Source organism: Felis catus, chromosome X (genome assembly GCF_018350175.1).
Source record: "Felis catus isolate Fca126 chromosome X, F.catus_Fca126_mat1.0, whole genome shotgun sequence".
Classification (NCBI taxonomy): Eukaryota; Metazoa; Chordata; class Mammalia; order Carnivora; family Felidae; genus Felis; species Felis catus.
Window position 1 is genome coordinate 96944956 of NC_058386.1, and position 19414 is coordinate 96964369.

Below are 19414 nucleotides of genomic sequence, written 5' to 3' on the forward strand. Positions count from 1 at the left end.
TTTATTTCCGGTTTTTGCATCTATGTACGTGAGGGATATTAGCATGTAGTTTAGCTTATTTAAGTTTTTAAAGTTTATTTGTTTATTTTGAGAGAGCGAGAGAGGGAGAGCATGAGCAGGGGAAGCTCAGAGAAAGAGGGAGAGAGAGAGAATACCAAGCAGGCTCCTCGCTGCCAGTGCAGAGCCCAAAGCGGGGCTCAAACCCACAAACTGTGAGATCATGACCTGAGCCGAAACCAAGAGTCAGACGCTTAACTGACTGAGCCACCCTGGCACCCCTTTAATTTTTTTAAGTTTATTTATTTATTTTGAGAGAGAGACAGGGGGGTGGAGAGAGAATCCCAAGCAGGCTCTGCACTGTGAGCACAGAGCCCGATGTGGGGCTCGAACTCACAAACCATGAGCTCATGACCTGAGCTGAGATCAAGAGTCAGACATTTAACCGACTGAGCCACCCAGGTGCCCCTATTTATTTAATTTTTATTTAAATAATGTTATTTTGGTGTCAAGGTAATGCTGTTTTCATGGGATAAATTGGGAAGTATTTCCCGCCCTTAATTTTCTGGCAGAATTTGGGTAAAATTGATATTATTTCTACCTTAAGTTTTTGGTAGACGTCACCAGTGAACACCTCTGGGCCTGGAGTTTACTTTGTGAGAAGTTTTATAATTGCAAATTCAATTTCTATAATAGGTGTAGAACTATGAATGAGCTTTGGTAGTTTGTGTCTTTCAAGGAATTAGTCCATTTCACTTAAGTCCTCAAATTTGTTGACATAAATCCATTCCTGACATTTCTTCATTATCCTTTTAATTTTTTTTTCAACGTTTTTTATTTATTTTTGGGATAGAGAGAGACAGAGCATGAACGGGGGAGGGGCAGAGAGAGAGGGAGACACAGAATCGGAAACAGGCTCCAGGCTCCCAGCCATCAGCCCAGAGCCTGACGCGGGGCTCGAACTCACGGACCGCGAGATCGTGACCTGGCTGAAGTCGGACGCTCAATCGACTGCGCCACCCAGGCGCCCCATTCTTCATTATCCTTTTAATGTCTGTAGAATCTGTTCTGCTGTCTTCTTTCTCATTATCTGAAAGAACCAACTTTAAGGATCCTTGAATTTCTCTGTTTATTTTCCGCTTTCTGTTTCATTGCTTTCTGATTCTTCTTACCTGGGGCTCAATTTGATCTGCTTTGTCTAGTTCCTCAAGGTAGAAGCTGATGTCAGTGATCTGAAATCCTTCTTCTTTTCTTACATATGCATTTAGTGCTCTGAACTTTCCTGGATGTACTGCTTTAGAGGTATCTCACACATTTGGCATGTTTTCATTTTCATTCACTTAAAAATACTTTACAACTTCCCTTTTGATTTTTTCTTTGACACAGGCGTTATTTATAAATGTGTTATCATTTAGCTTCCAAATATTAGGGCAGTGTCCAGATATCTTTCTGTTACTAGAATCTAATTTAATTCCATTGATGTCAGAATACATACGTAGTAGGACTCAAGTGGACTCTTTGCTCCGTGTATGTTGAAGCTTTATTATTAGGGGCGTAAACCCTTAGATAGTTATATCCTCCTGATGAATCGACCCCTTTATTATTATCATTCCCAGGTAATAGCATTGGATCTGAAATCTACTTGTCTGTTATTAACGTAGCCATCTGTTTTTCCCGTATCTGGCTATTAGTTGGGTAAGCTTATTAGTTTACTGTGGCTGCCATAAAACAATTACCAAAATTGGGGTGGCTTAGAACAAGATATTTATTCTCCCACAGTTCGGGAGATGAGAAGTGCAAAATCCAGGTGAGACAGTACCACATTCCTTTCTAAGGCTCCAGGGGAGAAACTGTTCCTTGCCTCTTTCAGCTTCCAGTGTCTCTTAGCATTCTTTGTCTTGTGAGTGTATCTCTTTCTGCGCTTTATCTCCATGTTGCTTTTCTCTGTGTGTCTGCGTCTACCTCTGTGTGTCTCTTATAAGGAGATGTGCGGTTGCACTTGGAACTCCCCAGGATAAACTCCTCTTCTCAAAATCCTTGCGCTAAATCATATCGCTTGCCAAATAAGGTGATATCCATAGGTTCTGGGTATTAGAGCATGGACCAGTCTTTGGGGCCACCATTCGGCCTACTACACGTGGTATAGTTTTTCCCATCCTTTTATTTTGAACTTATTTCTATATTTATAGTTAAAGAGTATTGGAAACAGCATACACTTGGGTCTTACTTTTTTATCCAGTCTGCCAGTCTTTTCAGTTGAGGGGTACGGTAGATAATAATGCCCCCCCCAAAGATATCCATATTCTCATCCTGCGAACCTGTAAAATATTACCTAACATGGCAAAAGGGACATTGCTGATGTGATAAATTGAGAAGTTTGATAGGGGAAGATTATCCTGGATTATGGGGGTGGGCCCCATCTAATCACAGACATCTACAAAAGGGGAAGGCAAGAAGGTCAGAGTGGGAAGGAAGTGTAGTGACAGGGCAGAGGTTGGGGTGATGTGCTTTGAATATTGAGGAAGGGGCCACGAGCTAAGGAATGCAGGCGGCCTCTGGAAGCTGGAAAGGGCAAGGAAACAGATTCTCCCCCTAGAGCCTCCGGAAGGAACGCGGCTCTGCTGACGCCTTAATTTTAGCTCGACGAGACCCGTGTCAGATTGCTGACCTGCACAACTAGCGGTCGGGTCATTTATGTCGTCGTGAGCCACTAAGTGCGCGGTAGTTTGTTACAGCAGTGGCGGCAAACGAGTATCAGCTGCTTAGATTGCTTCCGTTTAATGCGATTATTGATGCCATTAGGTATAAATGTTTCATCTTGCTTTTTGTTTTCTCTCTGTGTCATCTGTAGTTCCTTTTTTTCTGTCTCTGTCAGATTGATTGGATGCTTTAGTCTTTATCTCGTTTGTTGACTTTTTGGCTGCAATTCTTTGTTTTTTAATCCTAGTGGCTGCTTTGGAGTTTATAATTTATCGCAGCCCACCTTCAAGTGATAGTCTATCCCTTTACAAATAATGTAAAACCTTTACAATAGTGTGCCTCTATTTCCCCTCTCCTGATCTTTCTACTAGAGTTTCCATATAATTTCCTAATGCGTAAGTTGTAAAGCTCGCAATACTTTTTTATTCGTTTTGTTTATAGTCAATTATCTTTTTTTTTTTTTTTTTTAGAAAAAGAGCATGTGTGTGAGCGGGGTGGGGGGTGGGGAGAGGGGGAGAGGGGGGGAGAGAGAGAGAGTCCCAAGCAGGCTCCACGCTGAGCACAGACAGAGCCGGACACAGAGCTCGATCCCATAACTCTGGGACCATGACCTGAGCCAAATTCAAGAGTCAGACGCCCAACCAACTGAACCACCCAGGTGCCCCCTAGTCAATTACCTTTCAAAAGAGATTTAAGAAATAGGAAATATATCTTATGTATTTAGTCACCAAGCTAATATTCTGTATTACTTTGTGTAGATCCATATCTTCATCTGGTTTCATTTCCCTTCTGCTTAAAGGATATCCCTCAACATTTATTACCGTTCAGGTCTGCCAGTGATGACTTTTTGAACCTTTCATGTGTCTACAATGTCTTTATTTCGTCTTCGCTTTTGTTTTGACTTTTAAAAATTGTGGTAAAATACGCACAACATCAAATTTGCCATCTAAGCCATTTTAAGTGTGCAGGTCCATGGCATTAATCATCTCTGTCCACCTCTAGAGCTGTTTTCGTCTTGTGAAACTGAAACTCGATACCCATTAAATAACTCCACTTTTTTCCCCCCCATCGGCCTCTGGCAAGCACCATTTTCCTTTCCATCTCTGTAAACGTGACGATTCTGGTACCTCGTATGAGTAAGATTATACAGTATTGGTATTTATATTAAAATCCCCCCATGGGGCGCCTGGGTGGCGCAGTCGGTTAAGCGTCCGACTTCAGCCAGGTCACGATCTCGCGGTCCGTGAGTTCGAGCCCCGCGTCGGGCTCTGGGCTGATGGCTCGGAGCCTGGAGCCTGTTTCAGATTCTGTGTCTCCCTCTCTCTCTGCCCCTCCCCCGTTCATGCTCTGTCTCTCTCTGTCCCAAAAATAAATAAACGTTGAAAAAAAAATTTAAAAAAAAATCCCCCCTGAGCAAATAGCTCGGGCAGCTTTTTCTCCTGGTTAGACCCTGACTGATACATTTATTCAGACAGTTTCATCATCGAGGCGGCATGGCGATAATACTTCGAATCCCAATGACATGAGTTCAGCTGTCACTTACTAGCTGTACAAGCAGACGACTTCATCTCTAATCCTCAGAATGTCACCAGGGAAAGATGCAAAGAGAGTCATGCCTCCTACCCAGAAGTTTTGGGGAGGATATCTGAGCGCACCTGGCATCTAACAGGCATTCGGAAGCTATCCTTTCCTTTCACTCATTTCTTCATCCGCACCCGCTAAGTACTTAGGTCTATCCATCGGAGCCGTAGCCTGCCACAGTATCTTTTTTTTTTTTTTTAACCTCCCCGTCAATGCCACACCGTGTCACGGCCCGTTTTCTTGGGATTCTTTTTCAACAAATGTTTATCTGAAAAAGTAACCAAAACTCCTGGAACAGGGAAAGCAATGGATACATTTTAGGCACCCTGGCAGGGTCAATAAAGGGCAGGCTATGGGGGGAGGGACAACTTTTGGCTGCCCCGGCGTAGCATGGAACCACAGGGAGGGATGTCTCAATGGATTCTCTTGGAATTAGCCGTCAGCTCCCTAGCACGGTTGTCAAAACACTTGGTGTGCGAAATGAGTAAATAAGTCGTGGGCAGGCAGATATCTTTTCTTTCTTACTATCTCTTGCCCCTACTCGTTGAGCTCAGCGGGCCCGGCCCTGGACTGATTCGGGCAACAGATCCGGTTGTCTCTGGTGCCCTTTGCCTGCCAACTGTTCCTTTCTCCCAAGTGCCCCGTGTGTCCTCGTACCCAAGGTCGTTTCGCTCTCAAATCCCAGAAAATCCTGTTCTTCCCTCGCTGTGTGTTCCAGTTCCTGCTCTCCACATCAATTCCACAGAGTTACGGTCGGGCCACCTAGGGGATGAGGGTCACAGAGAAGAGGGCCTTCATGCAACGAGGGTATCGTACTTTGCACCGTCGGTCGCCATAGCTGAGCACTGAGCCCACAGGCGCTGGACGATACTTCCCCACCTCCCGAGCCCTTTTCTCCCTCTCTGGGGATCCTTTTGGACGAGCCTGGGGTAGTTTGGTTTCCGAGGGCAGATGAGCCACAGAAACGGAACAGCTCCTTCTTAGATTGCTGTATCTCCCGTTGGTGGTTCAAAGTCACTGTCCTCCAGATTGATACATCGAGAAAAGAATGAGCCTCTACTAGGGCATCTCCATGCGTGGGTTGCTCTGTCCTGTGTTGGCCCACGGGAAATGAAGGGAAGTAGCTATTTTGTTTAGGTTACAGAGGATCAACGTTAAAGATTCACTCCTTTCTTTATTTATCAAACAAATGGTCATCATGTACTTCCCACACACAAATAGATTCTGACAATGACCTCCTTGGTATATTGGTTTGTTTTCTGTTTACTCCATCAGCCAAACTCTTCAGAGAAACTTGAAGACCTGCAAATGGTTCAGTTACAAAAGCAAACAACACTCAAACATAAAGTTAGGCAACCTTTTTTGAAGGTTTTATTTATTTTTTGAGAGAGAGAGCACACACAAGGAGGGGTGGAGGGGCCGAGGGAGAGAGGGACAGAGGATCTGACGGCACCGAGCCCAGTATGGGGCTTGACTCACGAACCCTGAGACCGTGACCTGAGCCAAAGTCGGATGCTCAGCCAACTGAGCCACCCAGGCGCCCCAAAGTTAGGCAACTTTGAAACTACCATCAGCAGATCTTTCCAGGTTTCATTTAAAGGCAAACACAACTTGGGGCGCCTGGGTGGCTCAGTCGGTTGGGCGTCCCACTTCGGCTCAGGTCATGATCTCGCGGTTCGCGGGTTCGGGCCCCGCATCGGGCTCTGTGCTGACCGTTCGGAGCCCGGAGCCTGCTTCGGATTCTGTGTCTCCCTCTGTCTCTGCCCCTCCCCTGCTCATACTCTGTCTCTGTCTGTCTGTCTCTCTCTCTCAAAAGTAAATATAAACATTAAAAAAAAAAATAAAGGCAAACACAACTTGAGTACCAGGTGTGAACGTAAAACAATACAATTATCATCTTCTAAAAATAAACTTGGGAGAGTATGAGTGTACTCATCAAGGACATAAAATCTCCCAGTTAGCACAGCCACCTTCACAGTCTGTGCCCTTGTTCTCGTGGGGTGGCCACAGCTACTTGTCTTTTGCAACTAAAATCAGACCTCCACTCCTCCTTCAGGAAGCTGGCCTTCACCCCAAGCCTGGGTTTGATGCCCCTCTTCTGGGCACCCTGAGGATCCTGTGCTTCCTTCCATCTGTCAGAGCTCTTATTGCACTGGCTTGTCTGTCTCCCTTACCTGGCCGAGGGCTCTCTGAAGGTAGGGAAGATGCCTTGTTTGACATCTTGCTCAGTAAATGTCTGCTAGCTGACTGAAAATATCCCTGCATCACAGTTTTGGACTATCTTCAACGGTAGCAAATCTTTCTTCTTTTAATGGAGAATGTGATTTCGGGAAAACATGTTATGCAGAAACATGTTGGGCAAATAAGGTACTGGCCAAACCGAATAACACTGTCTTTATTTAAAAACGAGCGGTGGGGGCGCCTGGGTGGCGCAGTCGGTTGGGCATCCGACTTCAGCTCAGGTCAGGTCATGATCTCACGGTCCGTGAGTTCGAGCCCCGCGTCGGGCTCTGTGCTGACAGCTCAGAGCCTGGAGCCTGTTTCGGATTCCGTGCCTCCCCCTCTCCCTCTGCCCCTCCCTCGCTCATGCTTCGTCTCTCTCTGTCTCAAAAACAAATACACATTAAAAAAAAAAATGAGCTGACTGCTTTTCTCCTGCGAATCATGAACTGGCTCTGAAAACCATTCCAAAGAAGGAATCACAAAAGGTTTTGAGCAATTGAAGGCTCCCAGGACAATAGCTTTGAAATCGACATTCATTTAGATGTTTAGGGTCCAATATGCAGTCAGAGAAAAATCAAACAAATAACTATTCGTGTTGAAAATTACTGAACGCCTGCTCTCGGGAGCAGAGCATACCGTTTAGAGGTTCAGAGCATTTCCCCGGAGCTGGACTACTTGGGTTCAAGTCCTGGCTCTGCAACACACTTAGCTGTATAGTCTCTGACAAGTTACTCAACCTGCTCGTACGTCAGTTTCCTCATTTGTAATATGGGGATAAATCGTAATCTCCAACATAGAGTCATTGTGAGGAGTAATTGCGTTAGTCACAAAAAGTGCTTAGAATATAGAGCCAACTGTCACTGTGGGAGAAACATCGGATACAGGGAGAAGTCTAGTAGCGATAACCATCGCTGTGCGCATCTATAAGCATCCAACGTCCTCCATGCAACTCAGAGCACTGTGTCCCGAGAATATGAGTGTCAGTAAACCAGATGCTTGATATTCACGGTAGTGATGAGAACAGAAGGACCTGCGACTAGAGATAACACTCTTCTACTAAAATACTTTTTTTTTTTTTTAAACAAAGGAATGGTATGTGGTGTTAATGACTGTGAAAGTATTCAGTGTTCCTCACTTCACTTTGAATAGAAACCAGTCTGGACAGAGAATTCATAGACCCTTATAATCAATATGTCTCTCTCCAAAAACATTTTGGTTCCAATTTCAAAAATTAAGACAGAATGGTGCTCTGATCCTGAAAGAATTGAGGAGTCTGGAGGGATCTGCCATTTCGCCAGGATGATTTAGAGCTTTGCTGTGGATTCAAATTGCATCAAAATTTAAGAATAGTAATATCAAGTGATGATATAATTTACATTTGGGGAGTCTGTTGGTTCATTACTGTATCATTTCTTTTACTGTGCAGAAAATAGTTCTTCTAATGAAAATGCCGGTTGCCTTTTTTAAACTAGAGTTTCCCTCTCTCGGAAATAGTCATGAAGACGACAATTTGTGTTGCAATCAGTTATTTTGCATGATTCATGAAGAAACGCTTTAAAAATAACTTTGTAATAAAGAGAGAAAACTGTTTCTTCACGATTGTGATTCATCAAAATTATTTTTGAACATTTGGCAACTCCTGTTTCTGAAAACTTTCAAGAAGTACTTTAAAAGCCCCTGCTTTATGGATTCTGCAAAAGCTTCACGAAGTGAAAAGGGGCTCGAGAGATGAGACGCTGTGGTTTAGCTGCGTGTACTTGGCCTCTACTTATCTCTTCGGTCTCTCTTCTGAGAAGTTCAAAGACGTCAAGAGATTATTTGGGGAGGAACTCATGTCATTGCAGAGAGGAACAGCGTGGGCCTGCGACCCTTCCAACATGGCAGCTTGTATCCTTCGGCGCCCAAGGGGCCAGCCAGGGGTGCGGTGTGTGTCGAAAGGTTCCGCTCTGACAAAAGAAGGAGGTGGGGTTACCGTGCCATTCCCTTTTTTCCCCATTCCACTCCAGTTAACAAGGCCATTTCTTTCTTCAGTGGAGCCCTGGGATGGAGGCACCGACATGTCTTCTGAACAAAGGGAGAGCGAATATGGCGGCGGCGACGGGAGCCACGTGCTGTATGTGAGTTTCCTGCTTAAAGTTTGTAATCGCTATTTCGGGAACGGGCAAGATACCGTTCTGAGTTGTACAGAACGAGCACGCAGCTGTCCCAAAGCGAAGCTCTTTATTCTGCTTGCGCGGAGCATGAGTAGGGCAGCTCATAAAGTGTCCTCAGTGCTGGGAAGGAAGCGCGCCCTCCGAGCATGCGTATGGTTAGCGCCCTTTCTGGACGCCAGTAATGACGCCTGGACTTTCCAGCCTCGCCTGGGACTTCCTCAGGGTTCTGGAAATGACATGTTCACCGACTACAGCTATTATAATCCCCATCGTGTGCTTCTAACTTCAGGATCTTTTTTTTTTTTTTTTTTTTTTTTTAAGCCTGCTGCAATGGCGGCTTAAGTTCAGTGGCAGTTTGACTTCTGGTGTTCTTTCATAGGATCTCGGGGCATCCTGACTCCCTACCGTTGTGGGTCCTCTTGCCTCCCTGCCTGCTTTCCCATGGGTCCCCCAGACCCAGACACTTTCAGTCAGGATGCTACATCGGGGCGGCCCAGGTCCTTTCTGTGTTGAAAATTCCCACCTAATTCTCCCCTCTCCAGGCCATGGTCCCACCTAATTCTCCCCTCTCCAGGCCATGGTCCCACTTTCCGATGTCTCCTTCATGGTCCCTCACCCTTAAAATATCCACGAATGGTGCTTTGGTCCCTCGATGTCCTAATTCAGTCTTTTGAAGGGCGAGGGTAGAAGTTACTCTAGGAAGTTCATGAATCCTTACTTGAAATTGAAAACTGTATGGTGACAAAGGGATTTATGCCTCCTGTTTCACCCTGTGGTTCTGGCCTTAATGAATAGTAAGCTGTAATGCCTCTTAAACTGTTACCACAAATGTCAGAATGAGGTGGGGAAGCAATAAATTCACTTTGCTTTGGCAAAACATTTATCTGGCACCCATTCTTTGCAAAGCGCGGTGCCGGCTGATCTAGGATAGGGATAAAATCGATACAATCGATAAAAACCTGACAGTCCCTAGGGGAGTAGACAAATGCACACATACACACCTACACAACATTCATGTAAGACAGATTATGAGATGTGCTGCTATATAATATGGGAGAAGAAGGCATTAATGCACACTAGAGAGCACCTAAGAAGCCTTAACTAAAAGTAGAAATGATTCTATGAGCCCTCAACCCCCTGGGCCCTTACTCTGATCGCATCCCCTTTTCTTTTTTTTTCTTTTTTTGAGAGAAGGGGAGAGAGAGAGAGACAGAGAGAGAGAGGGAGAGAATGAATGAGCGGGGCAGGGGCAGGAGAAAGAATCTTAAGCAGGCCCCATGCTCAGCGCGGAGCCCGATGTGGGGCTCGGCACGGGGCTTGGAGCAGGGCACGGGGCTCAATCTCATGACCGTGAGACCATGACCTGAGCTGAAATCAAGAGTTGGATGCTTAACCGGGGCGCCTGGGTGGCGCAGTCGGTTAAGCGTCCAACTTCAGCCAGGTCACGATCTCGCGGTCCGTGAGTTTGAGCCCCGCGTCGGGCTCTGGGCTGATGGCTCGGAGCCTGGAGCCTGTTTCCGATTCTGTGTCTCCCTCTCTCTCTCTGCCCCTCCCCCGTTCGTGCTCTGTCTCTCTCTGTCCCAAAAAATAAATAAACGTTGAAAAAAAAATTTTAAATAAAAAAAGAGTTGGATGCTTAACCGACTGAGCCACCCAGAGCCCCTATCATCCCTTTGCCGAATAACCACCCCTTCATCCTTTTTTTCTTAAACAGATTCAACGATTAAGCCTGCTCGTTCTTAATGTTTTTTCTTTTTTCCTTATTAGGAAATCTTTCAGACCTAAGAAAGGTATATAAATCACTAAAATAAATACCCAAGTGCCCACCACTCAGCTTAAGAAATCAAACATTGCAAATCCACTCGAAGCTCCCTGTGTACCCACACCCTAGAATTCTCTTCTTTTCCCGACACCCTCTGCCTTTGACTAGCAGCTTTCAAAGATGACCCTCATCAAGCCCTATCTTCTGGTATTCATGCCCTCCCCTTGAGTGTGGACTGGACTTAGGGACTTGATTCTAATGACTAGAATGTGACAAAGGTGATGGGATGTCACTTCTGTAATTAGGGTCCAAAAGGTCCTGCCTTCCATCCTGCTGGCACTCTCTCTTGCCCTCTCACTTGCTCTGATAAAGCCCGCTGCCGTGTTATGAGATGTTTGTTGGGAGACCCACATGGCAGAAAGTCAAGGGAGACCTCTAGCCAACAGTTTATAAGGAATTGAATCTTTAGTCCAACAGCCTGTGAAAAACTGAATCCTTCAAAGAACGATGTGAGTGAACTTGGAAGCAGATGCTCTCGGTAGAGCCTTCAGATGAGACTGCAACCCTGGCTGACACCTGATTGCAGCGCTCGCGAGAGACCTTGAAGCGGAAGCCGCAGGTAAGGCATGCCTGGATTCCAGAAAATGTATGTTTTAAGCAGCCAAGTTTGGGGGTAATTGGTTATACCACATGATAACAAATGCACCTTCTAAGAGGTAACCACTATCCTAAATGTGCTGCCATTCCTTTATATGGTTTTATATATATGCTACATTTATATGCATCATCCCCTTGCATGCCTATCTAAATACATGCACACACATATTATATATGTGATAGTATATATTATATACATATATGATGCATATATGCGTACACACACATATATAAATTATCAAAGGAAACCCAAATATATCCCAAATATATATGTATTTGGGTTTCCTTTGATAATTTTGCTTTCTACAGCAGTATGTGTCTAAAAGTTTAATGTGCATAGGAATTACCTGGGAACCTTGTTAAAATGTGATTGCGAAGGTCCAGGGAGGGCCTGGGATTCTCTGTTTCTCCAAAGCTTTCAAGTGTCGCTGATGCTGTTGATACATGGACCACATATTTAGCGAGAAGATTCCAGCGGCTAGATGTGCATCTCTCTCTTTAGAAAAATTGTTTCAACTTGACATTTTAATTCATATTGGCTACCAAGAAAAGAACTCAAAAGAGGCCTACCCAATGATGGAAAGTGATGGCTTTCGAAGAAGGTAAGGGGGGCCAAAACAAAAGAAATCATGTAGGGAAAGATTTCACTTCTTATTATTTACCTAACAAGGAATCAGTCCACATTCGAGTTTATTCATTTAAAACAGACCTTTATTTCTAACTTAAATGAATGCTGGCAAATATATGTGTAGAATTTAGGATAAAAGTCAGATGTTAGTGGATCTCACTTTTTGGGAGATGAGATTTGGAGTAAATACCAGTGTTGATAAAATTTCCCTGGGCTTCTAAACAACAACAACAACAACAACAACAACAACAACAAGAAACTAAAAAGAGTGAAGAACGGATTTTTTTTCTTTTTTCTCCATTCTTTTCCTTCTGTTCTTCCTAGCTACAGAGCAAAATAAGAGAAAATTAACAATTATATATTCACCTGCACCAGTGACTTTTTAAATCTAAGAAAATAGTCTTATGTATATACATGCTATATCTCAATAATATATTTTCTCCTTGTAATTTGGAATCCTGTGTGTCTGATGGCTTCGATCACCTGACTGGCCAGCCTCAATACTAATACGTCAAATGCTTGCCTCTCCCTCCCTCCTTTCCTTCCCTCCTCTCTTTCTTTTCTTTCTTCTCTCCTCTATTTCTTTTCTTTTCTTTCTTTCTTTCTTTCTTTCTTTCTTTCTTTCTTTCTTTCTTTCTTAACGTATATTTACTTTTGAGAGAGACAGAGACAGAATGCAAGTGGGTTAGGGGCAGAGAGAGAGGGAGGCACAGAATCAGAAGCAGGCTCCAGGCTCTGAGCCTGACGCGGGCTCGAACTCACGAGCTGTGAGATCATGACCTGAGCTGAAGTTGGACGCTCAACCAACTGAGCCACGCAAGTGCCCCTCTTTCTTTCTTTCTTTCTTTCTTTCTTTCTTTCTTTCTTTCTTTCTTTCTTTCTTTCTTTCAATAATTTTTTTTAACGTTTATTTATTTTTGAGACAGAGAGAGACAGAGCATGAATGGGGGTGGGGCAGAGAGAGAGGGAGACACAGAATCGGAAGCAGGCTCCAGGCTCCGAGCCATCAGCCCAGAGCCTGATGCGGGGCTCGAACTCGGGGACCATGAGATCATGACCTGAGCTGAAGTCGGACACTTAACCGACTGAGCCACCCAGGCGCCCCTCTTTCTTTCTTTCTTTCTTTCTTTCTTTCTTTCTTTCTTTCTTTCTTTCTTTCTTCCTTCCTTCCTTCCTTCCTTCCTTCCTTCCTTCCTTCCTTCCTTCCTCCCATTTTTAGAAAGGCCATTCTGGGATTTAAATAAAGCTTTTTGTAAGAATGTGCACAATTTCCATTTCTGACCAAGTAATGGGCCTGTATTCACCCTCTCACTTCAAACAACTAAAAAGCAGGACAAATATATACAAACTCTCCCTGACTTGGTTTCCTGAACCCTCAGATTGGTGCTCTCAACTCCAGGGGTCTGCCAGGCTCTGCCTCAGCTCCCCTTCCCCATGTCCTATCCTGGAAACTTCCTGAAGTCAATAAATTGGGCCAAATCGTCCACCTTAAGACACTGGAAAAGAAGGGCCAACTCACCCTAAAGCAAGTCATGAGGAAATAGTAAAGATCAGAGTGGAAATTAATGGGAGAGAGAATAGAAAAATAATAGAGAAAAATTGATGAAACCAAAAGCTGTTTCTTTTGTCAACAAAATTGACAAACCTTTAGTTAGATTGACCAGGAAAAAAATACAGAAGACTCAGATTTCTAGCATCAGAAATGAACTTTCATAAACATAAAGGAATTCTATGCCAACCAATTAGACAGATGAAATGGACATATTCCTAGAGAAACACAAACTACTGAAAGTGACGAAGGAAAAAAATAATGTGAATAGACCTATGATAAGTGAAGAGACTGATTAGTAACTTTTTAAAAAACCAGCCCACAAAGGAAATGCCCCAGGTTCAGATGGTTTATCACTGAATTATAACATTTAAAGAGCTAATACTAACCCTTCACAAACTCTTCAAAAATGGAAGAGGATGGAACCCTTCCCAGTTCATTCTATGAGGCCTGATACCCTAATACCAAAACCAAAGACACCCCAAGAAAACTACACATCATTGTCTGTTATGGATATGGGTGCAAAAATCCTCAACAAAATACTGGCAAATGAATGTAATGACATATGAAAAGAATTATGCACCGTGAAAACTGGGATTTATCCTAGGAATGTAAGATTGGTTTAGCATCTGAAAAAAATCGATGAGTGTTATAACAATTGAATACAAAACAAAATCACATGAGCATCTCAATAAATGCAGAAAAGCATTTGACGAAATTCAACACCCTTTCATGATAAAAGCACTCAACAAACTAGGAATGGAAGGGAGCTTCCTCAACTTAACAAAGCACATCTACAAAAGACCCACAGCTAACATCATACTTAATGGTGAAAGAATAGGTGCTTTATCCTTAAGATTAGGAACAAAACAAAAATGTCTGCAGCTCAACATTTTACTGGAGTAGCAGCCAGGGTACTTAGGCAAGAAAAGGAAATAAGAGGCATCCAGATTGGAAAGGAAAAAGGGAAATTATCTCTTTTTGTAGATGATATGATCTTTTTTTCAAACTTTTAAACGTTTATTTAAATAATGTTTATTTATTTTTGAGAGAGAGAGAGACAGAGTGTGAGTGGGCAGGGGGCAGAGAGAGAGGGAGACACAGAATCCGAAGCAGGCTCCAGGCTCTGAGTTTTCAGCACAGGGCCTCACACGGGACTTGAACTCACGAACCATGAGATCGTGACCTGAGCTGAAGTTGGACACTTAACCGACTGAGCCACCCAGGGGCCCCATCATGATCTTGTATGTAGAAAATCTTAAGGAATACACACACACACACACACACACACACACACACACACACACAAGCATTATGTGTTCGTAAAAAAGTTCAGCAAGGTTGCAGGATACAAGATCGATCTACAATAACCAACTGTATGTCTGTATATTTTCAATGAACAATCCCAAAATGAGATTAAAAAAACAATTTCACTTACAATAAGATCAAAAAGAATAAATTACTTAGGTGTGAAGTTAAGAAAAGGACCAACGCTTATATACTCTGAAAACGTCAAGACACTGTTGAAAGAAATTAACGATCTAAGTAAGTGGGCACACATCCCATGCCCATGACTGGAAGATTTAATATGGTGGATATGGAAGTCCTTCCAAGATGCCCTACGGGTGTAATGCAGTTCCTATAAGAATCTCAGCTGGCTTCTCTTTAGAAATTGGTGAGCTGATTCTACAATTCATATGGAATTGCATGTGACCCAGAATAGCCAAAACAATCTTGAAAGAGAAGAACAAAGGAGGAGGATTCACACTTCCCGGCTTCATAATTTACTACAAAGCAATGGCAATCAAGACAGTGTGGTACTGGCATGAGGACAGACGTATAAATCAATGGAATAAAGTGGAGAGTCCAGAAATAAAACCATGTGTCTGTAGTCAACTGATTTTTGACCAGAGTGCCAAGATCATTGAATGGTGAAAGAATAGTCTTTTCAAAAATAGTGCTAAGACAGCTGGATAACCACATGTAAAAGGATGAAGTTGGACCATGCCCCACACCATATGCAAACATCAACTCAAAATGGATTTTAAAGCCTAAATATAGGAGCTATAACTATAAAACTCGTACAAGAAAACATAAGGGTAAATCCTCATGACCTCAGATTTGGCAAAGGATTTTTATTTATTACACCAAAGGGATAAGCAGCAAAAGGCAAAAATAGACAAACTGGGCTCATCAAAATTAAATACTTTTGTGCTTCCTAGAACACGCGTGAAAGTACAAAGACAACCCACAGAATGGGAGGAAATATTTCCAAGTCATCAGTCTTATGAGGCAGTTGTATCTAGGCTATATAAAGAATCCTTACAACTCAATGATAAAAATATAAATAACCCAATTGAAAACGGGCCAAGAATATGAAGAGATATTTCCCCAGGGAAGATGTACGAAATGCCAATAAGCACATGAAAAGTTGCTCAGTGGTCATCAGAGAAATGCAAATCGAAACCACAATGAATTTCATGCCACCTTGTACCCACCAGAATGGCTGTACTAAAAAAAGTCAGATAATAACAAGTATTGGCAAGGATGAGGAGAAATTAGAACACTTGTACATTGTTGGTGGGTATTTAAAATGATGCAGCCACTTTGAGGGGCGCCTGGGTGACTCAGTCGGTTAATGTCCGACTTTGGCTCAGGTCATGACCTCTCGGTTTGTGAGTTCAGGCCTCCACGTCGGGCTCTGTGCTGACAGCTCGGAGCCTGCAGCCTGCTCCGAAATCTGTGTGTCCCTCTCCTTCTGCCCCTCCCCTGCGCTCAAATGTTCTAAAATTGGTGAAAGTTGCACATTCTGTGAATATGCTAAAAACCATTGAATTGTACATTTTATTTTGTTTTATTTTAGAGAGTGAGAGTGCAAGCAGGGGAGAGGGAGAGACAGAGAGAGAGAGAATCCCAAGCAGGTTCCACACTCAGCATGGAGCCCAACATGGGGCTCGCTCTTACAACCCTGCTATCACGACTTGAGCGGAAATCGAGTTGGATGCTCAACCGACTGAGCCACCCAGGCGTCTCTGAATTGTACACTTTAAACAGGTGAATTGCATGGTATGTGAATTATATCTCAACAAAGTGGTTAAAAAAACAAGCCGACGCATTCACAGGGCTCGTCTTGCTTGTTTTCTCTCTGGGATCACTGTCCTGTGTTGCCCAATACCTAGCATCTTGAAGACTGTTGCTTCACATTGTCTTTTTTGTTGTTGTTGTTTCATGCAGGAGGGTAAATACAAATCCTATTACTCATCGTAACCAGAAGTTAGCAGTCTCCCTATTTTTTTTAATTGGGGAAACCGAGGCCCAACGCAGCTAACTGGCTTGCCAAAGTTCACGTTAGTGAGTGGCAGAGTCAGGACTAGCCGAGACTTCCGGATATCTAATCTGAAGTCGGGACAGGATTGCTTCCTGTCTGTCCAGCTTCTGGGGCAACTTGATGGCAGACGGTTAATTAAGCAATCATAGACAATGTAAATATCTGTGACCTGAGGATCCCCGAAAGGCCCGGATCGGTTCTCTGCCTCCCCCTCAACCAGCAAGCATTGATTGCACACCTACGTGCGAGGCTTGTTTGGGAGAACTCCCTGGGGACAGAGAAGCAGGTGCCATCATCCCTGGCAACAAGGGGCTCACCATCTGTTTGGGGAAAAAGGCTCCACTCTCTGTGGAACATCTCTGTGGCTTGGGCCATTTACCTATTATATAATAAAATGGCTCACTTCACTTGCAGCCAAGACGATCAGGAGGGGTTCATGGTGTGCGGGGGCTCTTCTCAGGAAAGGTTTCCCAGAGGAGGAAGAATTTGGGTCTCAAAACACAGGCAGCACCCCTGACTGGGTGGGGCACTGAAGGCAGGACATTGTCTCCGCAGGGCGTGTGTGAAAATGCACACAAGGCCGCAGAGGTTCCTTGGCTGTAAGAAAAGCCTGAGTCTTGCAGTGGGAAGGCACAGGGGGGATATTGTACCGGCCAGAGGGCAGACCTGGGGGGTTTGATGGAAGTCCTGTGATGAGGAAATGACTAATAAGGAAGCCCACTGAGAAATCAAATGCGCCCAGGGAGACAGGTTTTTATAGGAAGACAAGTATCTTCCGAGATCACGAAAAACTGGGCTGTCCACTTGAAGTTACAGGACAAAATATTCCAGACCCTCATCATTCAATCACTCACTGAGCTTGTATTGAACACCTACTATGTACTGGGAATTGTGCTGGGGGCTGTGGGTTCACAGGTGCCTGAGACTCGTGGCTTGCCCTAGTTCATGGTCTAGAGAGGAAGACACTTGGATGATGACAGAAGGCGTATTAGGTGGTGGGTTTTCCAGAAAGTGTAAATTCACCTTCTTCTTTCATTTTTTTCTCTCTCTTCCGGTTTCATAACTTAGAGAATTGTACTCCCCCCCCCCAACCCCACCAAAAAAAAGAAGAAGAAAAAAAACCCCTAGCAATCACAAGTGTCTGAGAAAAATACAAACATACCCACGTATCTTGGTTGACGGTTAAGTCTGATTACACTCCACTCAGCAACTGCAGAGCAGATACATACTCCCTGGTGAGCAAACAGTAGAGTTTCGGGGAAAATTTGTAATAACTATGAGCATATTATAGAGTCAGAAACCCAACTTACCAAACAGATTCATGAGAGAGTGGTTATTTCACAGTTTTAAGGTATCCTTTATTTTATTTTATATTTTATTCTATTCTATTCTATTCTATTCTATTCTATTCTATTCTATTCTATTCTATTTTTTAAGTAGGCTACATACCCAAGGCAGAGCCCAACATGGGGCTTGAACTAACGACCCTGAGATCAAGACCTGAACTGAGATCGAGAGTCAGATGCTTAACTGACTGAGCCACCCAGGCCCCCTGAAGGTGTACTTATTTTAGAAGAGATTCACAAAGTTACTGAATTTGAGTGAGCATGCGTTTGTTCTATTCCCCAGGGCTTTCAGATAAGGCGTTTATAGAAAGTGACTTGTCCCATCCCATAGCTAATTAGTGGCCGAGCCTAGGAATCCAGCTCATTCTTTCTGAGCCCCAGACTCTTCACTTGAACTTCCCTGGGATAGAAGGTTTGCTTCCAGACTACTCATTAAACACTAAGTACAACGAAGGGAAAAGAATGTCTTAAAGCTCAAGGGTGCGAAGCCGTAAGTACAGTGACAACCAACTAAAAACTCAGATAAAGTACCTCTGAAATGATCACGTGTTGCAGAGTGGTCGATGGGAAAACAAGACTTGAATTCCTTAAAAGGGATTTACACGTAAAGATCTAGGAACTCCTCAAATAGCATATTCTGTCTCTGGGACCTTGTGCAAATCATTGAGCCTTCCTCGTTCTCTGTTACTCATCGTGTGTGTGTGTGTGTGTGTGTGTGTGTGTGTAATATTTATTTTATTTTTGAGAGAGCACGAGAGCGTGTGCACAAGTGGGGAAGGGGCAGAGAGGGGAAGACAGGATCCCAAGCGGGCTGGCAGCAGAGAGCCCCATGTGGGGCTCAAACTCACTGACGCTCCAGCCGTGATAAACTGGTAGCGGTTCCCTGATGAGCCGGCCTCACTCACCTCCAGGCTTTGCAGTAGCTTTTTCCTCTGTCTAGAATGCGCAGCCCCTTCCAGCGCCCCTTTCCTCCCCTCAGCCCTGTAATCCTGCAGAATTTTGTGTCCATATTACCCACCTGAGAAGCCTTCCACGGGTCAGAACTCTCCTCCTCTGTGCCCCCCGTCAGCGCGCTGTGCGTCTGTCTTAGCACTCATCACCTGATTAAAACTGCCTTTTCCCATGTTGGTCTCTCCCACTCAGTTCTGTAGGGCTGTCTTACTCTTCATCCTGTTTCCAGAGGAGCCTTTCGAATGAATGATGAATGTTTAAATGCTTTGTAAATGGCAACTTGCAACACGAGTGTTAAGTATTACGTAACATTACTGTGTTCGGGCTGGTTATTTAATATTGTTGGCCTACTCACCCATTTGATAATAACGAATATCACATTTCAATTACATCATTCTGGTTCCTTCTTTTTTTTAATGTTTATATCTTTTCGAGAGACAGCGTGAGTGGGGCAGGGTCAGAGAGTGGCCGGGAGGGTGGGGGGAGCGGGAGCCGGGACGAAGGATCTGAGGCGGACTCTGAGGCCTGACGCCGGGCTC

At 44.0% G+C, this 19414-nt stretch overlaps 1 long non-coding RNA gene across 2 annotated transcripts in view; it reads left to right on the forward strand.

Annotated features, from left to right (window-relative positions):
- LOC111558665 overlaps window positions 1-19414 on the forward strand; it is an 86861-nt gene that overhangs the window by 65302 nt on the left and 2145 nt on the right. The window contains exons 4-6 of one of the 2 annotated variants that reach the window (XR_002739764.2): window positions 8533-8618; window positions 10886-11035; window positions 16114-19184. This is a non-coding gene — a long non-coding RNA (uncharacterized LOC111558665). Of the gene's footprint in view, window positions 1-8532; window positions 8619-10885; window positions 11036-16113; window positions 19185-19414 lie in introns of those variants that run through there. The other variant, XR_002739765.2, reaches the window with a different exon arrangement.